This window comes from Pipra filicauda, unplaced genomic scaffold (assembly GCF_003945595.2).
Source record: "Pipra filicauda isolate LSUMZ 115617 unplaced genomic scaffold, ASM394559v2 scaffold330_size805480_pilon, whole genome shotgun sequence".
Classification (NCBI taxonomy): domain Eukaryota; kingdom Metazoa; phylum Chordata; class Aves; order Passeriformes; family Pipridae; genus Pipra; species Pipra filicauda.
Window position 1 is genome coordinate 161319 of NW_024104455.1, and position 7991 is coordinate 169309.

Genomic DNA, 7991 nt, shown 5'->3' on the forward strand with positions numbered 1-7991 from the left:
GAGCCGTGTAAATCCGTGAGGGTTAGATAACACCGCGGGAGCTGGAGATGTTTGCGGGACGGAGATGCCATCTAGTGGGAACAGCGGCTGGGAGAGAGGAGGAAAGGAGAGTCCGACGCCGCATCCCCTCCCCACCGAACAGCTGAGCCCCGGGATAGGGAAATGCAGTGACACCGGACTGGATTCCCAAGTGCCAAAGCCTTGAGTAACGTGGAAAAAAAGTCACAAAAAAAAATTTAGTTTATTCTTTCCTTGATTCCTGAACTGCTGGCAGTCGTACTGGTGTTACTCAGAGAGCTTGAAACCAGAGGCTGAGAGAGAGGTCCTGAAGTGGGACGCCTTGGGCAAGCCCAGCATCAGACAGAGAGACACACAGAATCCCTAAGTTGGGAGGGACCCACAAGGATCATTCAGTCCAAGCCCTGGCCCTGCCCAGGACACCCCAACACTCCCCCCTGTCCCTCAGAGCGTTGTCCAAACCCTCCTGGAGCTCTGGCAGCCTTGGGGCCGTGCCCACTGCCCTGGGGAGCCTGGGCAGTGCCCACCACCCTCTGGGGGAAGAACCTTGTGAACTAAATAGTAACACCACCAGTGGGGAGGGGAGTTTCCCAGTTACAGATATTGACCTTGAAAACAATAACACAACTCTCTTTTTTTATCACCACTTGACCTCCACGAAGTGGAAGGTTCAGGGCACAGCAGGGAATGAAGGAGGGGCTGCAAGGCCACGAGTGCCGGGGCTGCCCCGGGCCGGGTCCAGGCGGTCCCGCTGTCCAAGGGGGGCCGGGGGTGGCCCTTTGTGACACGGGGGCACCTTCCAGGGCCCTTTGTGAGGTGGCACATGGGTGTGCCCAGAGGCCTTTGTGACAGCCCAGACCCCGCCCTGCCCCAGGGGTATATAAGGGGTGCAGAGCTCAGCCCATCTCAGCTGCTCCCCAGCAGCGGCTCACTCACCCTCCCTCTCCCTCCTTCCCTCTCCCTCCCCCTCTCCCCCTCTTTGCAGCACAGGACGGCGCCAATGGACAGGAACAGGACAATGGCCATGGATGAGGAGAAGCCCGCCCAGGCCTCCTCTGCCTCCTCCGCCCCCCGCGGATGGACCTCAGGCTTCCACAGGATGGGGAAAGAACCCCCAGGATCCTGGGCTTCCCATCGGTCTGGCCGACCCAGCTGGATGGACACTGGGACCAGGATTAACATCCCAGCATGAGGGTAGGGATCGATGCTGGGACAAGGATCAACCATCCCTTCCTGTGGATAGATGCTGGGACCAGGATTAACCATCCCATCCTGTGGATCGACGCTGGGACAAGGATTAACATCCTATCAGCTGGACAAACACTGCCTCCTAGTAACCATTTTTTTCTTCCTCCCTCCCTCCCTTCCTCCCTCCTTTCCTCCCTCCTTCCCTCCCTCTCTTCTTTTTCTTTCTTTCTTTCTTTCTTTCTTTCTTTTTCTTTCTTTCTTTCTTTCTTTCTTTCTTTCTTTTTCTTTCTTTCTTTCTTTTTCTTTCTTTCTTTCTTTTTCTTTCTTTCTTTCTTTCTTTCTTTCTTTTTCTTTCTTTCTTTCTTTCTTCTTTTTCTCTTTTTTTTTATTTTCTTTTTGCTCTTTCTCTTTTTTCTTTCTCTCTTTTTCTTTCTTATTTTTTGCTCTTTCTTTTTTCTTTTAAGAAATTTAATTCAATATACTAGATAAATGTAATAAAGAACAATAGATAATATATGACAATGTACTATAAATATATGCAATTAATTTAATAATTTTATTCATAAAATCTATTAATAAAAGTTTATACATGGTTAACAAACAATTCCCATGGTTTGTGGACTCTCTGACTCTCGTCGCTCCTTCCCACCACAAGCATTTACCACTCTCGGCTGCTCCCTTTCCCTTATGGCTGGGTCAGCACAACCTGGTCAGAAAAGATGCTGAGTTTTCCAATCCTGCTCCTCTGTTCCGGGTCCATCTCGGGAGCAAGGCGGGTGTTGGCAGCAGAAATAATCAGGGAATCACAGAATATCCTGAGTTGGGCAGGACCCACAAGGATCATCCAAGTCCATCTCCTGGCCCTGCCCAGGACACCCCAACACTCCCCCCTGTCCCTCAGAGCGTTGTCCAAACCCTCCTGGAGCTCTGGCAGCCTTGGGGCCGTGCCCACTGCCCTGGGGAGCCTGGGCAGTGCCCACCACCCTCTGGGGGAAGAACCTTGTCCTGAGATCCACCCTGAGCCTGCCCTGTCCCAGCTCCAGCCCTTCCCTGGGTCCTGTCCCTGCTCCCAGAGGTCGGAGCTGCCCCTCGGGAGGAGCTGCAGCCCCCGCTGAGCTCTGCCCTGGAGCTCCTCTGCTCCAACTGAACACACAAAGTACCTTCAGAGGATCCTCCTGTGGCTTCACCTCGAGACCATTCACCATTAGTTTTCTCCCTCCCTCTCCCATTTGTCCCTCTACTGAGAAGGAAAACAGGTTCCACAGGTGTTGTTTGAACCTGAATGCCTCAGATGCCCCATTTTCTCAGGCAAGGGGACAGGTGCTGAATGTGCCTTTTGCGAAATGGGTTGAAGTGTGGAGATTCTGGAGCTGACTGGGAAGAAAGCACCTTCTGAACCTAAAGTGGAGGATTAGGGAGGGCTGATTTCATCCTCACACCAGTATCTCAGTACGGCACTTTTTCTTTTTCAGTTTTGGCAAAACATGGTAATAGCTCATGACCTGATGGCTGCACATATAGAATCATAGAATTTGGGATTGGGTTGGAAGGGACCTTAAAGACCATCTCATTCCAAACCCCCTGCCATGGGCAGGGACACCTTCCACTAGACCAGGTTGCTCCAAGGCCTGTCCAAATTTTCCATGTGGTTCCTGACCATTAAACAGGACCAATGTTCACTTCCAACATCAAAAGACTACAGCAAGGGTCACTGCACCAGCAGTCACCGAGGGCTCTGAAGATTAAGAGCATTTTCTACATATTTAGCCTTTATTCTTAACCCACATTTGTGAATGAAGGGATTATAATGTCCTTAAAACCTCCTGATGAAATCAGCTGTTTGGAGAACAGAATGTGAGTCTCGAGCTCCTGAGATCACTTTGCAGATGTATAATTTAAAAAGGAAAAATGTTGCTCACACATTCAGCCAGTTCCATTTTTTCCTTCCTTTTCCCCGTTGCTGCTCTTCTCTCATCTATAAATAGCTCCTCGAGTGCATGGTCCCAAAGCAGTGCTGGAGCAGCTCTTATTATCAGCAAAGCCTGATCATTTTGTCTGCCAAGAGCTTAAATGTGCTGACTTGAGCTGCAGAAAGACCTGGATGCAGAGGAAATGCCCTTTTTGCACAAGAGACAGATCTCCAGGCTCCTTGGGCTGGGACTGGGGGTCCCAGGTGGATTCTTCTGTGAAGTCATTTCACAGGAACCTGGCCAGTTCAACAGGACTCTGCCTCCCTGTCAAGGAGGATCTGGATCCCCAAACCAGGGTTATAGATCCCACTTGTGGGAATCAAAAACTAAAGCAAATAAAGACTTTTTGTGTCTACAGGAGGGTGAAGTTTCTTGTGGAATTATTCTCAGGCTGGTGAAGTCCCTAATTATCTCTGCAGATGAATATGTTTTGATGATGCAAGAGCTCCCCAGCTCCTGGGAGTGCCAACTGTGCTGTAGAACTTCTCCCCAAGTCATCCGCTGCTGCTCACACCAGAACCTCCCCATCCTGGGAAATCCATAGCTCCTAAGACAGGGAAAATCCTGCCCCCACGGCTGCAGGGATTTGTGTTGGTGTTCCATATGATGCCTCCAACATCTGCTGAGTGTGAATAAGATGACCCATAATGTCCCACAGCCCTGTCTGTGTTACCAGTGGTACAAGCACAGCTCCAGAAAGCAGCTGCACCACAGCAGGACTGGGTGTCAGCAAGGGGATTCCCCACAGCTGGGACAGCAGAAATGTTTGTTAGGATGAGAGAGACTGAAAAGGATTAAAGGCAGTAAATATTCTTTACTAGGAGAGTCTCCTGCAAGAGTGGTGGAAATTATTTCCATCTCTGACTCGAGCAACCAAGTCACTATCAGCACCAGCTGAAAAAAAATGGTCAGGAGATACTCCAAGTGAGGGGAAAAGAGGGATTTCTGGTGGTGACATCCTTGCCTGTTGCCAAGAGCAGACAGCCCTGGATGTTGTTTTTCCAGTTCTCAGCTGAGTTTTGTTTTGCTCAGTGCCTGCTGCAGTTCACCCTGCAGGAGACTCCTTCTGTGTGAGAGGTATAAATTACACTTCACTCTTTGCCTGGACAGCAGGGACTGCTTCCCTCAAACTCCTTTACTTGCTTTTGCAGTAATACAGCTCTGCCTTATTCCTTCTGTGGAATTATTTCTTTTGCTCTTTCTTCTTCCTTCCCTGCTGAAAGCACATCAATGCTTGACCTGGTAATAAACTTGCCAAGATGTTTTTTTTCAGATCATTTATTTAAGAAGTGATCATTAGACTTTGTGTGGGGAGAAAAACAGCAAGGCAAAATGTTGGATTTCTTCCTCCTCTCTGAAAACTTTAGAGCATAAATATAAAGGAGTAATTTTCATCACTGTCATCATAATCATAATAGTCATTATTACTATTATTATATTGCTTAAAAAATATAGCAGTCAAGCCTGAGCTGATGCTGATGGAAAAAAAAGAAGAATAAGAAAACAAAGTTAGCAAAATTACTTCAAAGCCAAAATTCTCTGCAACCAAAGCCCTGTGTATGATTGTGTCCAGTCTGTCCAGCTGGCACAACAACCAGGTGGAAGAGCTGCCGTTGCTTTGAATCCATAGCAAAAAAGGATTCAAAAAGGAGAAAAGGAGCAGTTATTATTACAATTCCCATAAGACACCAGGGAATTCTTTACCTAGACAGGTTTGAAAGAGAAGCTGCACATGGGGACTGAAATTTTCATGAACCTGGGGGGTTTTCAGGAGCAGCTGCTTTGCTCCTCTTGCACTGCACTCCATGATGATGCCAGCATGGACTAACACTCCTCACTAGCTGGTGCCCCATCCATTTTTACACCCACTGGTTATCCAAGGTTTGTTTTCCAGTCACTGTGGCTCACAAGAACTTCCAATATACCCAATTCTTTTCCTCAGTCTCAAAGCTTGCTCTCATAACTCGCCTCTGAAGCTTCCTCCTGGAGGTGAGCAGTGCTGTCCAAGCACTAGGTTGTCTTACCTCGTGGAATTTGCTCTGATGGAAGTTACCTTTCCTCTCTGACAAGAGCTCTGTCAGCATTTACAGCAGCAATTCCCATCCTGACAGCCCTGGAGCAGAGACAAACCAGCAGCTGGGTGGTGTGTGCTTAATATTTTCATCCTCAGCCTCTTTTATGTGCACAAATAAGCTGGGAAGAAAACATGGCAAATTAGTTTTATTTAACAGATAGAAAAGCAGTTTGTAATGAGCAGGGAATTGAGGGGGGAAAAGAGGGTGAGGCTTTTTTACTGAAAACAATTGCAAGTTTTGCTTTGCTTGCTTCAAATTTGTTATCAGCACTCTCAGGGCACTGTCACCAATTGCCACTGGCCTCAAAGCCATGTGTTTTTCTCTCCAATTGAGAAAGAAAAGTAATTTAAAAACTGGACACTGCTGTCTGCACGTGGATGTGTGGATATGTGAGTCTGCTGACTTTCAGTATCTGCCTCTGGTTAACCCTTACTGTGCTTGCTGAGGGCAGTGATGCTGCACAGGGGGAATCCCAGGTGGAAAAAAACAGTGGTGGGTTTTTTTCCCTCCTTTGGGGTTTGACAACTTTTCACACCTCATGTATCTGTGTGCAAAGTCACTGATCTCCCTCAGCAAGGGCTGGTGCTGTGTAGGGTCACGTCAGGGTCACATCCTGGCCTCAGCCAAGCTGAGGTAAGAGTGAAGTGTTCTGAGCCTTGCAAACAGTCCTGTTGGTACCTCTGCTCCCCTTCTGATCCCTGCAGGGGATATTTGTGCAGAAAAGATGTATATTATGTGTATGTCTCTGTGTTTTTTCCATCAGCAATTCTTAAGAATGTGTGTAAGAAATCAGATTATCCTCCAGCTACTGGTCAGTGCAGGAGGAGGGAGAGTCTCTGGAAATAGCAGATTCTTCAGCCCCCAGATGATTTGACTAAAAAGGTAAGAAAAAAAAAAAACCCTTTTACTAAAATATTACTCTTTCCACTCCCCAGAAGATTACACAGACATTCACACTTGCTGTAGGAAGATGAATCAGGAGCCAGCTTTTAGAATTAAATAATAAGAATATACTTCATTCACCTGACTTGCTCCCAGTTCTGCTGAGCCAACAGAACTAAGGAGGACACTGTGAGGTCCAGGTGCTGGTTTTTTTCCCCTGTTCAGCATAGAGTGTTTAGTTTCTGGCACTGTTTGCCATATCAAAAATGGAATAGGAGTGCTTAAAGAGCCATTCCTGACCAGAAGTTCTCAGTAGCTTATCCCTGTAGCTGCTAAATAGGAATTTCTCTGGATCTTACCCAGTGGTTGAAGGTCTTAAGAGAACCTCACCTCTGTTTGTATTCTTGCATCCTGAATTATAAGTTTTTCATCATAAATATGCCAAAGTTTTGCTGGGACTGAGGTCTGCCGCTGACAGAGAGAGGAAAAAACTCCTGGTTTTGTTTCAGGGCTTGTTCCCAACCCCAGTAAACCAATGGAACTGGGAACAATACACCTGGAAGTTAATTTCTCTATCCATGCTGGTCGATGAGGAGGGAGAGTTATTTTAAATACAATGAAGTTATTCCAGCAGGGATGGCCAGGTTTGAAAATCTTAGAGGGAAATACACACTGGGAGCTGCCAAGGTGAGTTGAGTTTATCCTTTTGTATCAGTATTGAAGAGTCAAAGAATTTAAATGTGCTGCAGCCTGTAAAATTCACCTCTAGTTACAACAGGTTTCTCTCCAGGATCCCATTTTCCATGTCAAGAAAACATCACTGAAAAGAAATCACACTGGATGTTCAAGCTAAAAACGAGGTGGAAAACAATCCCCTTGGAATACACTTTGTTACTCCTGCTGTGTATTTATCCCTTCTTGCAAGCCCTTCTGACATTAAATTTGTGGGGTGTATTTTATTTGGGTTACTGACCATGTCTCTCTGTAGAGGCCACGTCTCTACCAGGAGAGTAAAAAAGTGTCAGGGAACATTCTCAGCTGCCATAAATTTGTCTCCTGTTCATTATAACTTTTAGAGCAGCCCCTAAAATGGTTTTAGTCTCAGACAGGCTCTCCAAAATCTCTTAGTGCCTGATAAATAGTTCCTGATAAATAGTTTGCACGTGGCTGAGCTGACAGAGAGTCTGAGGGTTCATTAGTATGAGTGTGATCCTGAAAAACCCGGAATTCACCAGCACAGATGTAGGAAATATTTTCCCCATAGATATATTCACCTTTTGGAAAAAGGGCAGTATGAATGTCAACCTTAAATCCCACCTTTGCTCCCAGATATTGGCAATTTGTGAGCAAACTTGCTCAGTTTTTAGCTGCTCTTGCCTTATGGATTCACATATGAAGATGGGAATTTCATTGTTAATCAAGGTGGCTTGAATTTAACATGGGATCAGCTTCCCTGGCTTCTGCATTTGCACAATCAAGTCCTTTTTGATACAAAACAAACTGAATGCCTGGATAGAAATGGTTCCCTGAGGAACAGAGCAGTGAGGAACCTGAGTCAAGAGTTGTTTTCCTCCCCAGTGCCCAAACTTTCCCTTCCCAAATGCAAGAAACCCCATTGTGCATCTGGATTTTTTTAGAGAACAGCATCTGCTTTATGTGACTTTGATCTCTTTGGTTGGCCAGAGACAAACACAGACCTTTCTGTGAGGGGAATCTTCACTCCTTACTCATATATATTTTACTTTTTCTCTCTCCTCTAGTCTTCTAGTGCTCCGGGCATTTTAGGCTAAGGGAAAGATTAAATTGGGTTGAGCCTTTCCCTCGGCACAGCTGATGCTTCCTCTGACTGCAGTGCATG

The 7991-nt window shown here is 46.5% G+C and overlaps 1 long non-coding RNA gene across 1 annotated transcript; it reads right to left on the reverse strand.

Moving 5' to 3' along the window:
* Positions 1-222: 222 nt before the first annotated feature.
* Positions 223-693, reverse strand: LOC120323732. The gene is made up of 2 exons (XR_005564522.1): positions 627-693; positions 223-381 (listed from the first exon to the last, which is right to left on the reverse strand). It is a non-coding gene; the product is annotated as an uncharacterized LOC120323732 (long non-coding RNA).
* Between the last annotated feature and the right edge of the window lie 7298 nt (positions 694-7991).